Source organism: Botryllus schlosseri, chromosome 12 (genome assembly GCF_051294905.1).
Source record: "Botryllus schlosseri isolate E-star chromosome 12, Bs_hap1, whole genome shotgun sequence".
Lineage (NCBI taxonomy): Eukaryota > Metazoa > Chordata > Ascidiacea > Stolidobranchia > Styelidae > Botryllus > Botryllus schlosseri.
The window spans coordinates 2,092,451-2,113,476 of record NC_137247.1 but is presented as its reverse complement, the minus strand read 5'-3'; the positions used below and the strand labels follow the sequence as shown (position 1 = coordinate 2,113,476).

At 39.9% G+C, this 21,026-nt stretch overlaps 1 protein-coding gene across 1 annotated transcript in view; it reads right to left on the bottom strand.

The window, feature by feature from the left end:
• Positions 1-21,026, bottom strand: part of LOC145452899 (uncharacterized) — a 268,123-nt gene that overhangs the window by 64,810 nt on the left and 182,287 nt on the right. The window lies entirely within an intron of this gene.

Genomic DNA, 21,026 nt, shown 5'->3' with positions numbered 1-21,026 from the left:
TAAGAATTCCGGAATCAGCCTCGATCGGACTCGAACCCGCGAGGCCGCAACCCATCGGTGTTGCAGCTGTGGACTATACCAATACGCTATCTCGCCAGGATTTCAGGGTTGATTTCGGGTAAGGGTGGGGTTTGGGTAAGTTCTGGGGTTGTGACACCGCATGTTAAAGTGACGCATGCGGCAGTGTTTCCTGAAGATTTATCGTTTTTCATTATGTCGCATGCTCATGTCGGGCAACTCATTCCAAGTCATACGTATATTTTTGGTTATCTACATAAAATAAAGTACTCCTAAGATTCTGCAGCAAGCCTTGTTGCTCTCGTAGCTAGACTGTTGACTCTGTAGACCCCCCCGCTTCCGACTTGTATGGACGCGGACAGTACATAAATGCAATACGCGTATTGTTAATGCGTATTGACTGCATTCTAGGACAATCAGGTTAATCCTCTGCAAGATTGTAAAGCATTTGCGTGTGCATTTGTGCAATGATTAAAGAGTCCTAATCGAAGGCCAAAACGGCGCAGATTGATTGTCCGCCCCTGATGTAGGATGCCCCATCGCTTGGACAATTCAAATTTTCAGCTTTTCCTTATTACATTAGAATCAAAATTATAGCTACACATTTAATATTCAAATTGAACTAGAATTATAATTATAGCCTAAAGCTGCATAGTCTTTTCCCTATTAAGACTGGAATTAGAATTACTGAATTCGTGAAAACTTTGACATCGTAGCAAGTTCTGTTCGTATCAAAGCACAGTCCATTCTCTCATTCTCATGTCTGCACGGCAAGTCTATATCTCGTTTTGCCCTATACAGTTCTCCTGCAGCATTCACATCAGAAATGAGATTAGAATTAGAAATAAAGCATGAAAAAATTTCACAAATTAGATGAGAATGAGAATTAGAGCAAAATATCATTTCATAATTTAGATTAGGATAAGATTACCAGCATTTCGCCCTAATTAGAATTATCTAATTTTTCAGAATGTCCACGTCTGTCCCACCGCAATGGCCTTCGTCCAAAAATTAGGTCAAAGTTCGTGGAAAAGCGGCTTGACCGATCGCACTTGAGGAGACCTTGACTGGCACGACGCCGAACCGTTTGGATTACCGTAAGCCATCATGTCTGCAGTTAAAATACGTCATCCTTGCTTTTTCGTTACACAGAACGCAAGTCGCGGCCAATGCGAGCTATTTTCAACTCAGAAACTTCATCTATGTCGTAGATGTTTTCGACTTCGCCGAAATGCATCAACAAAATAATATTTCCCTCGCCTCGGGTCGATTGGAATTCTACTAGCACGTCAAGGATTCCCGGGCCCTGGGGCGCGATCGTTCGGCGCCGTGCATGCAATCGAGATGTGGCGCGATAAATATATATTTCGTGATCGAAATACACTGTCTGTTCATTCTTTTTTTGGAATAATATCGTATTAGTGGCGATACGGAACTCCATCGTTTTATAATGATTATTTTTAAATTTGACTGGAGGTACATACATTCACGCCTTTCCAGTGGCCTCGTTATCAGAGCTATGAAGGAGGACGAATTCCCACAAAGTAGGACATTCGGGAGTCCTCGGGGGACATTTTCGATTTCGTGAGAAAGGAGGACAAATCCTACTAAATGTTGACGTGTGGTAACCCTAGATAAACTTCATATTTCTGTGGGGTAAAACCGGGTGCCGGCGTTGACACGTAATTCAAATAGTACGTGTTGACGGTCCTAGACATTCAATTTGAATTTACTAATTTTCTCTTGAATGCTTGAGAGATTTTAATTGATCTTGACATGTTCCTGGCACTGCGACCGATTCAATGTAACTTCATTTTTCGTTTAATAGAGTGCTTTCCAATCTGAGTCCCACAGTACAGATGCGAACCACAGAGGAAAGTGATGCGCCCCATATAGAAATACCAACTCGGAGTCGCGTGCTCCACACTAAACCGACAATCCTGATGGGAGGTCAAGACATAACAGCATGCAACAAAGTGACTACTAAGAGTTGACCTAACCGAGGTGCATCATCATGTATTGCCCTAACTTTCCGCCCCATATCGACTCTGTCGGTGAATTTGAACACATAGGCTGAGAAAGGATATATGTTTGATAGTAATATGTAAAACTACTAATATTAATGACGAAATACATTAGCGAATCTGAAATATTTTCGCATTTCATTTCGTTCGACCACAACCAATCCTAAGTCATGAGCACTCTCGATTTTCATTAACGTGTGTAGTTCTGTGCTACATATTTTGAATGCTGTGATACGACCAAGTGTGGTTTCAAGGCTTCCACGCGTCGACACTATAATTCTTGATAATATAACTCTTAGTAAAAAGAGGAGTATAATATCCATGGTTGCCATGGAATTGGGAAAAGAGGACAGTGTTTACAAATCACGAAAGTCTGATTATTACCGCTGATTCGAAAATTTGTACTTGAAATTTGTTGTGTTGACTAAAAACAAAGTAATCTTTTCGGCTCGACTCCCCCATTGCCCACTTTTTACCGATACTCCTGTGGTGTTGACTAAAAAAGGTCATTTTATCAGCCCTGCTCCCGAATGAGCCGCACGAAGTTCCGAATGACAAATTCCGGGTCATTCATGGCGTTTTGTCGTTCAACCTGTGGATTATCCTGGCTGTCAAAGCTATGAAGAAGTACAAATTAACAAAAAAGGAGGACAAATCCTACTAAAGGAATACGTATGGTCGCTCTATATAATATCAGTACCCGAAAAATCAGCCCTCAATACACGACTCGAATCATTACAATTAAGAATCATTGTGCCAATCCCTAGATGTCATCATGAATATGTCGGAACCTCGCCCAACAGGACATAGTCTGTTTTCGCTTATCTTTCCAATACTATTGAGACACAAAAGTCCCGCCCGTCTTAAATTGTCGAATGGACATTGTAATCCGACGTTCAGTCTGTGAAGCCGCCCGTGTGTTAAAAATAGACACCATACGCGATAGTGCGGTAATGCCTAGCTAGCCATTACAAAAGTCTTATGATTAATGAAACAACAACTTGTTCCGAGTCATTCGACTACCGATCTTGACGTACCAAATATCCGATGAACGTTTGGTTACGGGCGTGTCGCCATCACAACACGACTGCGTTTCACACCTATTTTGCAGGCTTTTCGGCATGATTGGAAAGTGTAGAGCTTTCAAACGCATGCTGTCATTTACATGATAAATGTGAATCATAGTTCTCGAAAAGTCAATGGAGTAAACTACTCCTTGTTGTATGGTCATTACTAAACGGAATTTCAACAGCTAAATTCTTGAAAGCAATGTCATGGGATACGACATGAAGTGGGTATACTTAGCTATTTATTATACACGGTTTCAATTGAGGATCAGTTATATTCGGCGTACCCTGAGGCATGATGTAGGTCAGTGGTTCTAGACCAGTGATATACGTGAAGTTATTTCAGGTTTCAGTAAATGTATTTCTTTTCACACTAAAATTACAGTTTCCGCAAATTATATTATAACTAGAATTACAGCTACGTAGATTTTTTTCCAAATCAGAGTCGAATTAGAATTATAGCTACACAGTTATTTCCAAATTAGATTAAAATAAGAATTATAGCTACAGTTTTTTTCCAAATTAGATTAGAATTATTATTTCTGAATTCGCAAAATCTTTGACGTTGCATCCAGTCCATATAAAATCATAGTCGATTCTTGAGCATGAAAATAGCGAACGTCTGCACAGCAAGCTTGGCTCGTTTCGCAATCTACAGTTAACCTGTATAGCATTTTCAGGAAAACCAGAAATTAGACTACAGCGAGGAAAGAGTTCACAAATTAACTTAGAATTGGATTACTGGCATTTCGCTCTAATTAGTCTAATTAGGCAACTAGAATTATCAAGTTCAGTTGCCCCCCGCCTAGATCAGCATTCGTAGAATACACAATTGCAACCAACACATTAATATTGCCTTAGCGTGTGTTATTAACAATAATCAGGGACGAAATTTCCGGACCGAATTATTTGATAAATCCGTCCACATTAAAAATTATATATATATTGCATATGTTAGGAGTAAATATATTTTTTAATTTGTTGGTACGCAGCAGAATCTTAAAACCTCGAGATGGTACTACAGCTTTAGGCACTAAGTTTGCTTAGTCAGTAAACTTATGTGGGAGTCCTTTGTCGTGAAAGTCGAAGCACAGACAATGCTTAAATGCCGAATGCATTACTTGTTTCCATACGTCCATAATATCAGTTTCATGCACCTCAAGTTCAGAGTTTCAAGTTTACGGCAGTTAAGTTTCAGAAATGTATCATAGTTTCGCTACTTGAATTATCAATATCTCCCGTATACACTATACAAACGCCTGCAGCCTTTTTCCGTTTCGCGTCGGCTGTACGAAACTCAGCAAACTCCATTGCAATTTCACGGGTAATCAAGCTTTAATTGTAGCAGATGGTCAGCGGGAAATGCCAAAATTGATGCTTTGAGTATCATTACTCTCCGTCGTCTCCTGATGAAATTGGTAAATAAGTTTTATTAATGATAATGTTGGCTCAATTTCGAGTCCGTGAAATTGAGCATTTCACGCGTATTGCCTTTAGTTTAATTGTTGTTTTTGTCCGGATAGCCATTTTGCGGGGAATTGATGTTGTTTAATTTACTAATATTTGCTATCATTTAATACTGTGGTTACAGGCATTAAAGTATAATTGGTATGGTCCATATGCTTTTTAATTGCTCGGGTCCTGCGCGCGAATGACGCACATCGTTTATGCCGCAATCGAGACTGCAGACTGGGTAATTTCATCAACGTCATGGCCGAGACAGCAGCAGGGAATCGAGAGCCGTCAATAAGATACTTTGTTTGCTACACGAATCGATTGTGCACATATGAGCGGGGGTCATCGCATTTTTATTTCCCATGGCTCCAACCCCCAATTTCTATCTTGGCAGTAACTAGTTGGAAATAACGCGTCGATTGCCATACGTAGGGTTTTACTAACGTTGTTTTTGATTATTTTTTTGATTGGTGATTATAACGCAATTGGTTCTGTTCTCCATATCCTAAAATCATTCTAACATCTAGGGTTGTGCATTGTATAACAAAATCTAAACTCAAGGCTTCGTAGCGAGAACAAATTCCACAACGTAAGGAAAAATTAGCGCGTCAGCCAGCAAGTTCATTACGGTGGTGTTACTACTAAGGTATTGGAAAAACTAGATGACCTTAATATCTAGGAAATTACGATGGATGTTATGAAATTCCGAAAAACATCCATCTCGTTTTGGTTACCAGCGAATTCAAAACTTGTTGAATTGTAACTCGAAATTTAATAACCAAATAACCATTATTATCATTATAAAAGCGATGAATAAATATTGTATTCATGAATTCTGAAAAGGACATGTTTCACTGAACTCACTTTCTCTGAGCGTGAATCGTGAACTTGGGTTAGGGATTCGAATTATATGTTAGTGGTTAGGTTCGGATTACGGTAGGAGTACGCTAGAGGTACGTCAAGTGCAGAATTCGCCAAGTACCGAATTCACTTGCAACCATCATTTTACATTCAATATCGTAACAAAACATTTGATCATCTTGCAAATTTGAGCTTTTCGACTGGCTCTTAACAGGAGCGAACGTCAATAATCAGGTTAACCAAATTCGAGATATAGAACGATTTACGTAGCCGTGACCCAAAAACGGCTTCAATGACTTAAATGCTTCGAGTCGAAACATGTGCACAAGAACATAGGAACAAAGATGCGGTGTTGAAGTAGTCTATACTTCCAGAAGCTATTTCCCATTCATACTACATTTCACATCCAGATATATACCTTATTATTGGTTGAATTTCTATGCCAACTCTATCCGTAGTGCGGCCTGATAAACTAACTCGATCACTTTCATACAACGCTCGACATTAACATCATAACACTGTGCAACATGCAATGTGCATGCACACAATCATAACCATAGATATGTAAAATATAAAAAGAGCGTACTGCCGCCAACTAATGCCCTACAATTTTTCGACTCTGTTGATCAAACGTTCCCAACCTTTTCTTCATTCCACACTCCTGTTTTTTTTTTCAGTCTTCATTCCCCACAACATAATATCCATTTATCCGTTTAGCAAGGACTTTCTATTGGTGGAAGTTAGACGCCGCGGGATTGATAGTGACGACACATGTGAAGAAAACTAATCATCGTGGCAGTTGCTCTTCATTTTTCTGAGCGGAAGTGCTTATTTGAGTGCACCCACTATCCCTGAGACGTCTGACAGTAGATATAAACGATCACCTTTCACTGCAACATATAACTTCTTGTGTACCGGTAATCCGTAAGATTCCATGAAAGCTTTATTGCATGTCATGATGCTATTGTAAAACGTGTTTGTGACCCTGTAATCAAATATTGGTTATCCAGAATTCTAAATCAGTTTTTGTGAACAACACGGCATAAAATTTGCAACGCATACAGTCCAGAACAGCCTAGAAGTGGCCGCGGTACAAGTTGTCACCTACGGAATAAAATGCAGAAAATTGGCCTGGTTCAAATTAGCTTTTACCATGGTAGTCAACAAACAACACGAATACCATAGACAGCAGTGAACTGGAATCGTGGTGTTATGCCTCCGGACATATATACTGTATGTATTTATTTTGCAAGTACGTCTGTTCCCCGGTTGGGATCCACTGCTATAGATAAAAGAACTCGATTTTATTTTTACTCCCCGTACAAAGGATCCCAATACGGTGCAACCTGGCCCACGGTGACTATACAATGGGTTTCAGTACGCTGGCTTAGCAGAGACAGTTCAACACAATCACTTGCTTTCCATAGGCTTTCTTTTAACACTGTTGTTGACACACAGTTAATATTGTGCACCTGTAATCTATAGGAATGTATTAGATGTGTAGTGCTGTAAGCTTTATTTTTGTGACTTGAAGAAAATTTTAGGTCTGTGCAGGGTACGCCAGCTTGGTAAAGCAACTGTCCTATATTATTATGAAATCCGCACGAAAAGTACGATTGAATAGTACTCTAATAGTTGCTGACGGTTACTCCTGAAGAGTATCAACCGAAAATATTCGGGTTTATTTCAGTATGACTATACTATTCAATTGCACATTGAAGTTCTGTACCTCCAAGAAGCTCTTGAAAAGTACGATTCAAAAATTTTGGACATATCATGCGGTTTATTGATGTTGGTGTTCTTGGAGTTTCGACTATATCTATCAATTGGTCATTTTACGCAGTACCAATAGTCTTTATTATAATTCCAGCATCATTATCGGTATCAGGTTATTATTAATTTTACCAGTTCAAAACATCGTAAGACTGCGATACAAGGAAAAGCTAGGAAGGTTTCGAATCGACTTGGGGTAGTCTTTGAAATCAGACACCTACCCGTGCTTAAGCGTTGTAAATAAGAGGCATGTACATTGTACATCGGATTGAAAGAAATCAGGGATGACATAAAACGAATAGTGATGAAAATGAATGACGAATGCGTCCATTTGCGAGATTGATATGTCAGAAGTCCGGTAATCTTGAGGACTGACTGTGAGTAGTGTTTATTCCCACATTCTTTGTAGGCTTCTGGAAGTATGCTGCAGTTTGTTATGTGAAGTGTTGTGGTTCCTGTTCCGCTGTTGCCTTAGTAGAACCTCTTGACGCAGCGTGCGCCACTCGCGAGAGTCAATAACCTGAACGTGTTACGCGTCAGCCAACCTGTCACAGTTACGTTGCGTCGAGATCGATTTGCGCCAAATTTGACGCACGTATCGTGACGCACGCGACGTAACAACGAGATACAAATACCGCGAGAGAACGCGCGGAAGATATTTGACCTCAATTCTTAGACACGGGTTGCTAAATCCGGGTTCAGGTCACGGATAATATGGAATGAGGATCATAAGTTTCTAATGTTAAAAAAGGAAATGATGAAGTATTTTGAAAAGATTTTTGAATCCAAACCTAATCCGTCTCAGTATTTATACAGTTCTTTTTAACAAAACCAAATCCATTTTCGTTGACTTGCAAACCTAAAGTGCAAAAAAAGCTAATTCTCACACTAGCCGTGACTAACAGAACAATAAATACATTTTGCTTATTGCTTTTGCCAATACTGCTTCACTGGATTATGCATATAGTTGTGCCGTATTACATATGGTTATCATATTTTGGAAATCTGAAAAGAGGACACTTTTTCAATATTTTCAGACTTGCAATATAGGAGCAAATCCCTGAAAAAAATGGTAAATTTTTTGCACTTCGTGGTCAGTTGACTAAAAAAAAGTTAACTTACCGACTCAGCTCCCGAAATAGCGGCTGGAGCGTTACTTCAGTGCTGATTTACTGCATCTCAGTCGAATTTTGCCCAATATTTACCCATAATTCTATAAAAGAGGACATTTGGGCGTCTTCCACGGACACTTTCAAAAAAGTTAAAAAAAATACAAATCCTCTTAAAAGAGTACGTATGGTAACCCTAGTATTACATCTGTATGACTGTAAAATATTTCATGAGAGTTATAAACGGACCTGGTTTTGTAACTGGATGTGTGCTTAATACATTTGAGCAGGCCTGCCACACGTGATCACACAGTTTGTCATAATCATAAATAAAGTAATCGGAGGATTTGAAGGGGTACATAAGCGAACAAGGTTGTTGCTAGGCCGTGGAAATCGACGCGGCATCGAATATATATGTCCAAGATCCTGTAGTGGTTATACTGGCGAGTATTTTATATGTTTGGTGATGCATTGTGATATTCTGAAGTTTAAGTTTAAGTCTGAAAAGACAGAAAGGTGTCGAAATGACTTTTAGTAGTCTTGGAAATCATACACCAACCCGGACCGAGGCGATGTAAATAAGAGGCATGCATACATGGATGGAAAACAATAAGGGATAGCATAGCATGTGTCGATAGGTGAGGTTGATATGTCTAATCGAGGTCCGGTAATCTTGAGCGCTGAGAAGTATTCAATACCTACAAGTTTCGTGAATGTGATGTCGTTTTTATAATGGGATAACAGCATCCTTGTAGCGGTAATGAAGTTCGAAATCTGGTATTTTTTTAACTAGCGTTGAGTATATTGATATTCTCAACTCTTTGCACTAATAAATGCTTATCAAAACCGACAGCTTTCAACGTGACTGTTCCGAGAGATCGGCCACGCGTGACTGACAGATTAGCGTCAGAGGGTTTATATCTCGCGACGTCAATAAGCTAGCCTTGTGTTCAGTGGCGAGCCTGTTCAGGATTTAAAGGGAGATGAGTCGAGACGATAGATGTTGTTTCGATAGTTTTGCGTCAATATGATATATGAAGCAATGGACTCATAAATTGCCAACCTAACTTATTTCAGCACATTTCGTTTTATACATCCTTAACTGCGGCATATATGTATGATAGCTTCATCTCGCAAACTCAGTTTATACGCCATACGCGTTTAACTGATAGTTCGACCTCTTAAGCCGATTTCAGCTGCATCTGGGGTGTTAATGTGGTCAGTGATATAAAACAAGCTGCAGCGCAGGCTCGTATGTAGCGCGATCAAAGTTCATGCTCTGAATGAGGTCGCGGTTATAGTTTCCAGGGCGCGACTCGGTTGTATTATAGCGCGTAACCTAATTGATGAGTGTTAATGGGTTGTTGAATGTTGCCTGCCGTACATTCGATGTTATATTTAGACATGAAGCCTTTCTAGTTTGAGCACTTCGGGATAATCAGTCCTAAGCGACATGTACTTGTACGTATGATTTTACGCTTATACAGATGAACTGCGCGGCCCGCAGTTGAGAACGGCAATGATGCCTACTCGGTCTGGGTGCTGCGATTGGTGTCTATGTTCTAGCGACCTTCGGCTAAGGCAATATTTTGCGTGTTTTAATTCAAGGCTGCTCGTACATGCAACGCAAGTTCCAAAGGTTTGCATGTCACGAGACTTTCCGTGTTGCGAACTGACGTTAATTACGGCTGATGTTGACAAATCTCGGGTATGCATGTGACTTGCCTTTTATGACTTCCAAGGATTTAATGCTCTACCGGTTGGCATTATCTCTCTAAATCTATACAGAAGTAATATTTGTGGCTGCAAAAAAATTGGGTACCTCTGTAATTCGATTCCGAGTATCGGGTGTCGAATCGACTATCACTCATTACGCGTCATTAGAGTATGGATGATTGTCAAGTTCATATGAACCTTTCGTACGACGGCAAAGAAAATAATGCCATTTCCACACCACATAATGATAATGTGGTATTTCTAGGTCATGCCTGTTTCATTGCACTTTGAGAATGATGTGCGTTGAACCCGACTTAGCAGATATGTCATTGCCACTCACGCGCGTAGCTTTGCACTACACTTTTCGTATTCTGCGATACAACCAATCGAGGTTTACAGCATTCCACAGTCGAAAATATTATCGATACTATAATTTTCATTGGCAGGTTATCTTTTATTGACAAGGCGTGTATTCTTATCAGAATTCCAAAAATCATCTATCGCGACTCGAATCCATTAGAATGAATACTCGATTTGCCCATAACCTAGGCATAGGTCAGGGGACAAAGAGCACAATTTGGATTTGACTTCGAAATAAAAGATGCCCAAGGTATGACAGCTTCGTCGGAACATCGCGGAATTACGCCACATTTCCATAAAGCAACAGCTGTTTCCCAGGGCTGACCCGCGCGACAAACACAGTCAATCACGTCCGGTAAATGATAGATCCCGAGAAGTCGTGTTGATTTTGGAAGCCGTTCAATAGAACGGAAAGGCGCATCGGTGAACAACCCGGATGTCAAATACTTCTGTTGACTAAACAGGATCCGAAATTCTCTCGAAACTCCTTTTTCAAAGACGCCGCTTTGTCGTTAGCCAAGCTAGGACAACAAGTTTTTATTAATTATTCACAATCGAACTCCCGTCACCTAATTAAATGGCCTGAGATGTGTCGTCAACGGGCGCCATCTAGCGGTAGCATGTGTGCCTCAGTGCCAGCGCTTCTGAAATTATACTAACCTGACGAACCTGCTAGTAATCTGCTAGTGTCCGACGAGCCCAAAATCCCCGTCTATGCATAAAACCAAATCTACTACGTTACACATGATGCATTACTATATAATACTGGTGTAGAAAATGAACTGTGCATTACCAACAGTGCTACAAGAAGAAGAAAAAACAGTCGAACACGATGCCAACACAAGGCATAAAGAGGATAGTGAATATTCACCGCAAACCGTTGTCGCTTCTGCTGTATGAGTCGTGTGTGTGTCCTGACCCTCAGCGAACCCTTAAGAGCTTGCAAAATTGCAGAAATTGCAGGTAATTATCCTTCTTAACAGTGTCTAATCACAGATCGACCGAGGCGTTATGCTCGGGCATGCCGTATAGCACGTAGCATGAGACTGACGTAACGGCAATGTGCTTATTCCGACATCAATTTCCTATTCTTGGAAAACTCATTAATCTCCGCATCAGACCTGAAATTTTCGTCAATTCCAGTCCCGTTATCGTAACTGCCATATTCCCTCGAGTTTCTGCGACATGTTATGATGCAACCCGATCAATAGATAGGCAGCGTTAGTTGTGCGCCGATGTCCCGTAACTATACAGATGTGTATTCCGTGGATCGCTGGCTGTTGTGGAGAAAGGTTGCTTTACCTGCGCAAATGCTGTACTGAGTAAATACGTGACGTAGCTGCGTTCTACAGCGTGTTTTATTCATTCATAGAAATTGACACGTAACAATAATTGAATATTCTGACGCGATTCCACGCGTGTTTTACCCTTCGAAGGAAGTCTTGTTTTGCTGGAATACTCTGTCTTCGATAATATCGCTGTTCGACATTTTCTGTGCTTATCAGTGGACACTGGACAGTGTATCAGTGTTTGGTTCGGAAACGGAAATGCACTGAGATACAGTATATGATGCCGCGAATATGCAAGTATAGCTTTCTGATGGCGAATAGTAGGGGAGATGTTTTGTACACTGTGCACTGTGCTATGTACACTGTACAGTCAGTATTGATGAAACAGAGATATCGACTACATAATTTTTAGCTTTTCCAAATTAAATTACAATTGTAGCCACACAGTTTTTTCAAATTGTATTAGAATTACAATTACTGATTACTGAATTCGACAGAACTTGGAAATCCAGTTAAGGACACTAGCGCTGCAATTAGAGAATTAGTGAAACACTCGTCACATCAAAACCACGGTATAGCATATTGAAGTTCGGTACCTCCAAGAAGTTCTTCACATCAAAACTAATGTAGCAATCTTTCTGAATCAGAATGATCGCTATCTGATTTCTGATTTTGATTAGAATTAGGAATTGCTGACATCGCAAATACGTGGAAATTGAATCACATTCCGAATTGGAAAGAAATTCAACAAAAATCAATTTCACTTCATACCGCATCAGCGTTCATTCTTATAAGCACGAGAATGGCAAATGTCTGTACAGTAGGGTGGTTCAAAAAAAACTTTTTTTTCCAAATCTCACTCGCCTAGTGACTAAATCGTCAGGTTGTCCAAGAAAACGATGCACACCAAATTTGAGTCAATTCCGACTTGTAGAAGCGGAGTTATTCGCGGTTTTCGTTGATAATTATCGGATTATCCTTGATCCGGGGATTATCAACGAAAAACTCAAATAGTTCCGCTTCTACTAGTCGGAATTGACTCAAATTTGTTTTGCATCGTCTTTGAAGACAGCTCAACATTTTCATGGGGTTGATAGAAAAATTTGAGAATATTTTTTTTTCAATTTTTATTAATGAATTCAAAATTTCAATTCAAGATTGCATGGCCTATACTGGTTGGAATTGAGTCAAATTTGGTGTGCATCGTTTTCTTGGACAACCTGACTATTTAGTCACTAGGCGAGTGAGATTTGGAAAAAAAAGTTTTTTTTCAACAACCCTACTGTACGGTGTACATCAAGCTTGGCTCGTTTCGCACTATACAGTTACCGTGTAGCATATTTAGCAAGTCCAAAAAACAAGATTAGAATAAAAATTATATCATAGTCAAATTTCACAAATTAGATTAGAATTAGAATTAGAGCAAAGAAACATTTCACAAATTAGATTAGAATTAGATATCCGGAATATCCGGCATTTCGCTCAAACTAGTCTAATTCAGTGGTTCCCAACGTGGGCGATTTGGCGGTCTAGGGGGGCGAAAATGACGAAGGGGGCGATAGGGGGGCGAAAATGGACAAACGGGCGACAGGCGGCGAAAATAGCGAAGGGGGCGATAGGGGGGCGACGACGCGTCAAAACGGCTGACCTTTTTTTTTTTTAGTCAACCCACGGAAATTTAGTTGCAGAAGTGTCAAATTCGACATCGAGCCGAGTTGACCTTTTTTTTTAGTCAACCCGCCGGTGATTATAGCTTGTATTCCCATTTTTCGGTACACAAAATTTTGGGGAGCGATGGTTGGTGTTGAGCTTGAAAGGGGGGCGACGGGTCGAAAAAGGTTGGGAACTACTGGTCTAATTAGTGGGGCTGGTCTATCGAATCTGAATCGAGTATTAATTTTAATGATTCGAGTCGAGTAGTAAAAGACGATTTTTTCGAGTATTGAAATTTTACGTTCATTGGCACTGGAAGTTAATTTTTCAACGAGAATAATTGTTTCGACAGTAATTTCACTGTTGAAGCCTCGAAACCTTGATTGGCCGTATCGTAGCATACGAAACATTTAGTACAAAGCTACGAACGTTACTGGAGCTATCACATTTTCGAAGTCATGATCGTCCCACAACATTGTCACCAAGTCCAATAAAATCGGTATTGTCGAAAAAATACCAAAGTATCTTTAATATGATGGATAACAGGCAATATATTCTTTGTGGTGGCATAAATGGTAAATATTTGAACTTGAACATAACACGTTCCGCTATGACGTCATAATGCGTGATACCCGATTACTCGACTCGACTCGAAGCATATTACATGATTCAGAATCGAATCACTCAGGTACTCGATTTTGCCCAGCCCTACTAATTAGACGTTTAGATAACTTTTAGTGTTCCGAATCAGATCAGAATAAGAATGACCAAATTCGCGGAAACTTGGAAATTGAATTAAATTCTGTCTTAAGAAGAAATACATGCCACAAATACATAACATTTTGAAAATTAGAGTTCATTTTTATAATCATTAGATTTTGGAATGACAAAATGTATGTACACCAAGTTTGGCTCCATTCTCGCGTTACAGTTTTCGTGTAGCATTTTCAGTAAAATCCAGACATTTGATGGGAATTAAAATTGGAGAATTGGAAATCACCCAACCCAGACTAGCATTAGATTACCGGCCGCTGTAATTAGTCTAATTAACCAAATAGAATGATCTACAGATGTCCAAGTCTGGATCAGACATTTCGCGCTGTTTGCGCGAAACATTGCAAATCTACAACTGGGTTCCTGCCTTTTAGTCGCAATTGAGATGGATGCGACTCGAAATATAGGGCCGTTGCCGAAGCATAAGCGAAGAATTTCGATAACTAATTGACTGTGCTGCCTTGGTAAACCTCTACGAGTGTACTGTGCACTCAGACTGATCCGTCATTCGGAGGAACTAATATGGAATTAACGATGACTTCATAGTTTTAAAGTCGTAGGTATAACGTCCGAGAACACCAGCTGGCATACTAATGTAACCAGCTTATGACGCGTGGTAAAATTGAGCAGAAGCAACCGAAGATATTTGTATACGGGTGCGATTACATTATAATATGTCCGCAACGTAATTAATGTTTTTCAGCGACCAAGTGCCAGCCACTGTGACTTAGCATATTTCTTCCTTGCGGGCTTGTCTGGCTCCTGCTCCTGAACTGCACCCTCGTTTTCCCGTACAGCATTGCTGCGTCACAAGCCATAACTCCATCACAATCTATAATTCGAGGCTGCTTTTGGGCTGTTCCATGGCCATGAGCGGAATAAAATTTATATTTTCGTAATCAGTACTGAAGGGCTTCTTTCATTGATACCCGTTTAATCAAATTTACCGATCGGCAAGCAGGTTCAAAATGGCCGTAAAACTGCCTTTGGACAAATGGAAAGTGTGACGTAACTTGAATGCAGAGAGCCGTTCAATGTAGCTGTGTACCACACCATTTAGGACACTATGATACGCCATGTCAACCTATTTGTTTCATTTGACCGTTTATGATTCACAATGCGCGGACAATTGGCCGTCAACAACGGTACGCCTATACAGCAGGCTAGAAGCTGTAAAATGTCTCATGATAAGTTCACAGACAGTGCAAACATCTACGATACAAACGAAATGCAGGTTGCAAAATATTTTGACTTTGAAAACAATTTTGACAATTTTATGACCTAACGCTGCAATTTTGACCAAATTTCGACTTTTTTTACGTATCCAAAAATCGCCCTAATTATAAGATATCGCAACGGGTTGCTAACGTTTCACTGCGTTATATGGAACACTTGGTAGAAAATATATTATAGGCGGCATTTCATGCGTAAATATTTGTCTGACTTCAATATTTGGGACAGACCTGGACAACTAGATAATTCTAGTTTCCTAATTAGACTATTTTGAGCGAAATGTCGGTTATCTAATTCGGTTGCGATATATTTCTTTGCTCTAATTCAAATTTTAGCCTCATTTGTGAAATGTTTCTGTGCTACAATTTTAATTCTAATCTAATACGAGCATGTCCACATTCAAGTCGAAATACAAGCAATTACTATTAAATAAATACAGTTCATCCTCAAGATTACTGGACCACGACTGACCTATCGATCTCGCTTCCATGACATGCCGCCCTATTTCTTGTCGCTTTCTTTTTCTATACTATCTTCTTTACTTTCATTCAGTGCGCATGCCTCCTCTTTACATCGCCTAGGCCAGTGGTTCCCAACCGGGGGGGAATTGCCCCCTTGGGGGGAATTTTGAAATTTTTAGGGGGGAATCTGGCTTAATTTTTTTAGGGGAAATCTGGCTTTAGCATTGTATCGGAAGATACACTGGGTTCACAAGGTTTTTAGATTTTTATGGTATAGAACTGTTAAGTAGAAATTAGTTCTTTGCAATTGTATGTTTCTTTGGCGGATTTCAAGCTAGGTGAATGCTTAAATGTCTTCCGTAGATATTACGCCCCCTGATAAAGTGGGGCTCACGAGACGATTTCGTTAGGTCCGCGACAGCCTCTCGATCAAATTGCTACTATAAGCAGGAAAACGTCAAGCCGAATTCAGCACAAGGCCGCTAGTAAATTGTTTAACTTTTTAAGCCAACATACGAGCTAATGTGAAAAACATACCGTACCAAATTCATAGATTCAACTCAAGTCCATAGCAAGCGGACTTGGTGATTTATTTTTCGTCAGCGGCTACCCGACCGGTCAAAAACAAGTCAAATTTGACTGTACTTTACCAAAGTTTAGTGCGGTCCGCATACGCCATAGTTCGAACATATCTGAATATGTTTGGCCATTAATTGCTCAGTCAACAAATGTTTGCGTGTTAAAAAGCACATTTTTTTTTAGTCACAGACAACTTTTTCATAGGGGGGAATTTTAGCTCAAATATCGGCCAAGGGGGGAACGAGACGAAAAAGGTTGGGAACCACTGGCCTAGGCCAAGGTGGGTGTCAGATTCCATAGACTTGTTCAAGTCGCTTCGACATCTTCCTGTCTTTTCATTGTATCGCATTTTTTGTGGTGTTTTCGGCAATTCAGTAATTCTAATTTCAATACAATTCGGAAAAACTCTGAACTATAATTCTAATTCTAATCTAATTTTAATCTAATTTGTGAAAACTGTGTAGCTATAATTCTAATCTAATTCGGATAAAATTGTGTGTAGCTTTAATTCTAATTCTAATCTAATTTGGAAAGGCTGAAAATTTACTAGTTGGCCAAGTCTGTTAGGGGGAGCCCCATTTCCGACGCCAATGTACCGTTACGCGACACTCATCTGTTCGTAACAATGTATCATACGCAATGGTATTGTTGATCACACCTTCAAAAGTGTTAATAGAGAAATTCCCATTACTCATCGGAAGCTATTTCAACGATTGGCTTTCGCCCGTGTGTTTGTTGAGGGGTATGTCGTGCGTGTGTCGCAATACCTAATTGTAACGTTATTTAAACAGGCATCAGCTGTTCGATAAGTTTATTTTCCCCGACATATATGCGGTTAAGTTGTATTGATTTAAGAGGACGCACTTGCGATGGGTTACGGCTTGTACTCCCGTTTGAGTTGAACAAAGGCAGATTTAGACAGGCCTATGCGAGAATATAGTCTCGATATCACCGAATTCAGACAGTGTCCGCGTGTGAATTACCATGTAGGCATTAAACCTTACTTGAGGTTCATGCAGTCTTCCAGATATAGTTCAGTTGAAATCACTGTATACGAAGCACACTGTAAATACATGGGCGGAAAGTAGACGCAGTTACTAGATTTCCAGCTAAGCATGAAGTGCGAATCAGGCCATCAGCACTTTCTTGGATCGCATTGCGCTTTCACGACTATCTATGTACGAATTTTGTAAGCTTTCATGAAATGGTATGCCCTGGGATGTGTATCCATAAGATTTGTTGTATTTCACTAGTTTTCACCCATTTGGTGGGTTTGAAGGTAAATGTTTTACCACAAAGTGCCGTTTATCTAATTTGTACCTTAAACTCTGGGATAAATCGGCGAATAGGCGATCTTCGTTTACAGTGCGGGTCATCATTTCCAATAACAGTCGCTTGTTTATTTCGCTATTAAATACCGCACCGCACGGCTCGGCTCGGCTCTTATTACTATTTGATGTATGCGCTGCTGACATTGACACCACGACCTTTACGGCTTCACAAAATTGAGCAAAGCACTTCCTGCCGGCATGGAGACGAGCGCGGGTGCTAAAATGTAGTTAACGGTTTGCTTAATTTCCTGCTCGGTACGTGGCTTAGGAATCGTTACAGAGCTAATGATCTTGCTCTATGCTGGTATTTTCAAATATACAAACCATTAGTATTCGAAGCGGATCTTGCTAATATCTAGCAATTGCTCGGATGTCTGTATATGAAGTTTGATGCTTCGCCACGATGCGTGAATCTATAAACGCGACACATAATCACGCAGATTGCGTGCAAACGATGATCGTTTTCTACTGCACAGGGGCGTATCAATACGGCGATTATGTTTTGACATAAAAAGTGACAGATTGTGCTCTAAAATTAAAAATTCCGACATTCTTCGACTTTTAAAACGCTTCTTTGATAAAATCTCGACTCATCAAGAACGCAAGTATAGTTAATATACGCAATACTTTATTAATTTTCATAATTTATTTCCGTAAAACTAGAGTTACCTTTCCACTAAAAGGCGTGAAAGGTGCTTGCAAATTTTGTTGACTTTGTAAACAATTTTGGGCAATTCTTTTGACCTAACGCTACTATTCAGACCAGTGGTTCCCAACATGAACGACATCGCTCCCAGGGGTCGATTTGGCGGTCTAGGGGACGAAAATAAAAATTTGGGGAGATAAGGGGGCGAAAACGGACGAAGGGGGCGATAGGAGGCGAAAATAACGAAGGGGGCAATAGGGGGGGGGGGGGGCGATGGCCGTTAAAACGGCTATATTGGAGTCAAGCCGGAGAAATGACCTTTTTTTAGTCAACTCACAAAAATTTAGCTGTAAAAGTGTAATTTCGAGGTCGAGCCATAAAGTTGACCTTTTTTAGTCAACTCGCCGGTGATTACAGTTTGTATGCCCATTTTACGGTTCCCAATATTTGGGGGACGATGATCGGTGTGGAGCTTGAAAAGGGGACGATGAGTCGAAAAAGGTTGGGAACCACTGGTTTAGACAAAATCTTGACTTTTTTGATATGCCAATAATAATCGTCCGCAGTGTTTCCTACGTTAGCAGTGCGAGGATAGAACAGACCATATGTGCTCAATCATAGCGTATATATTTATTTTATTTAGGTCAGGTACATAGTATGAAGCTGTGTAACTATATAGATTGTAATATTCAGAGCATGTCTGCATTTAGTCGGCGTATCGAGACGTTATGTTGATTCGGCTGTTATATGAAGAACGCGGGTAGAAATATCGAGAAGTATACTTCACGATATTACACTGTAAAATATATAAGTGTATTTACAAGATTTTCTACTATGGCACAGAGTACAAACCTAATGGATGGAAACCAGTCTACTACGAATACGCGATTTACGTTTGCAGTTGAGGGTCCACCAACAATATTGACTACAATATACAATTGAATAATATATTGATATTGAAATGCACCCGGATATGCTCGGCAGACACTCTTCAGGGGTAATCGTCAGCAACTAGTAGAGTATTGGAAACAACTGTATACCAACAATCGTCTTACCAACTAGGGTTTGCATGAAATTATTGCAGATGATATTCAGGATGTTGGAATAGTTCTAGTTGGTCAACTTGTTATCGCCGAATCTCGATTGATCCAGCTGCACCTTGGAATAATAATTTCCGCTTAGAGTCGAAGCTCTTTCTTTGAGGCGTGAGTTCATTACGGACAAAGGTCGAAACATGCATTATTTTTGTTGTATTATCGCGGGGTTGGCGCCTGCAAGTCCGTTATTTTCCTCTTTATCTATTGGTTTAATCGAGACTGTGGGTCTGTTCCGTTTTAACGGCGAGCGCAAGTTACAGGTTTGGAGTTCGCGACTTTCGATGGTTTGAAGTACATTGATGCCACAAATTTTGTGCCGACATTTTCAGAAAGGGTACTATTTAGACTTATAGAGTTCGACAATACTCTTGCAGCCGACATTACATCAAACGTTACGTTGAGATATTTTAAATGCGGTCAAAATGCACGAGAACCGGACTTAGATTGACAACTAGAAGATCTTCCTATTTTTCAAATTGGGTTTGAATTAGAATTATACTACACAGCATTTCCCAACGTAGATTAGAATTGGAAATATAGCTACACAGTTTTTTTCCAAAGTAGAATTAGAATTACCGGATTCGCAAAAACTTGGAAGTGTAGTTAGTTCAGTTCACATCAAATCACATTGCGGCAAACAGCTTTATTTTTTAAAAATGTGACTTGAACTAAACAGCTTAAGCCTTTTTTTAACAAGAGATTTATGTATTGTATAATTTATGTATCGGAGAGAGATTAGCCTGCGGTTCGCACGAAATATTCCTCGAGCTAATGCGTCATCACGCGACGTTGGATTGTATCGTATAGGTGTGATCTTTTTACAAATGATATAAATCTTTTTCTTTCCTCACCTATAACTCCGATATTTGGAGCCCATAATCAAAATAAGTGGCATATTTCTTAGAGCAGTGGTTCCCAACCGCCGGTCCTTGGTAAGTTTCCTGCCGTCCACCGAATAGAATTGTGTATCTCAATTCCCAAATGCAAGACGTTGGACACTTTTTCATTAATGAAAGAAGTAAGACAATGGCTTCTAAATAGATTTGGAACGTGCTGTTTTACCTGGTGTCGTAATTGAGAGTTCATGGTGTACTCTGAAGCGGTATTTTAGAAATGATAGTCTTTTTTATGAAGCAGATTGACAGAACAATTAGGAATTGAATACATGTTGGTTGTTGGACCATGTGATTAAGTATGTCAAGGAAACACGTCGCTTTATTTACATGTTTATATTTCTGAATTTGTAGTGTAACTACAGATCACTGAGAACCTCTGCCGATGCTTTTCCTCTTATTCTGTTATTTATTGCATGATATGTTTGTTCAGTTCACGAACACGCGGACACTACATTCATCATGAATTATGCAAGCACTTTGATTTCACCACTTCGACAAAAACATGGTATGATTACTGCCCAGCACCAGTGACTGTAAACTGACCGCGACATCATGAGCAACCGCCCGGATATGATAATCAACTAAAAAAGAAAAGAGAATGCTTTTCATTGAACTGGCCGTCCCAGCTGATCAAAACATAATACAAAAGGAATCAGAAAAACAATGGAAATGCGCAGACCTCAA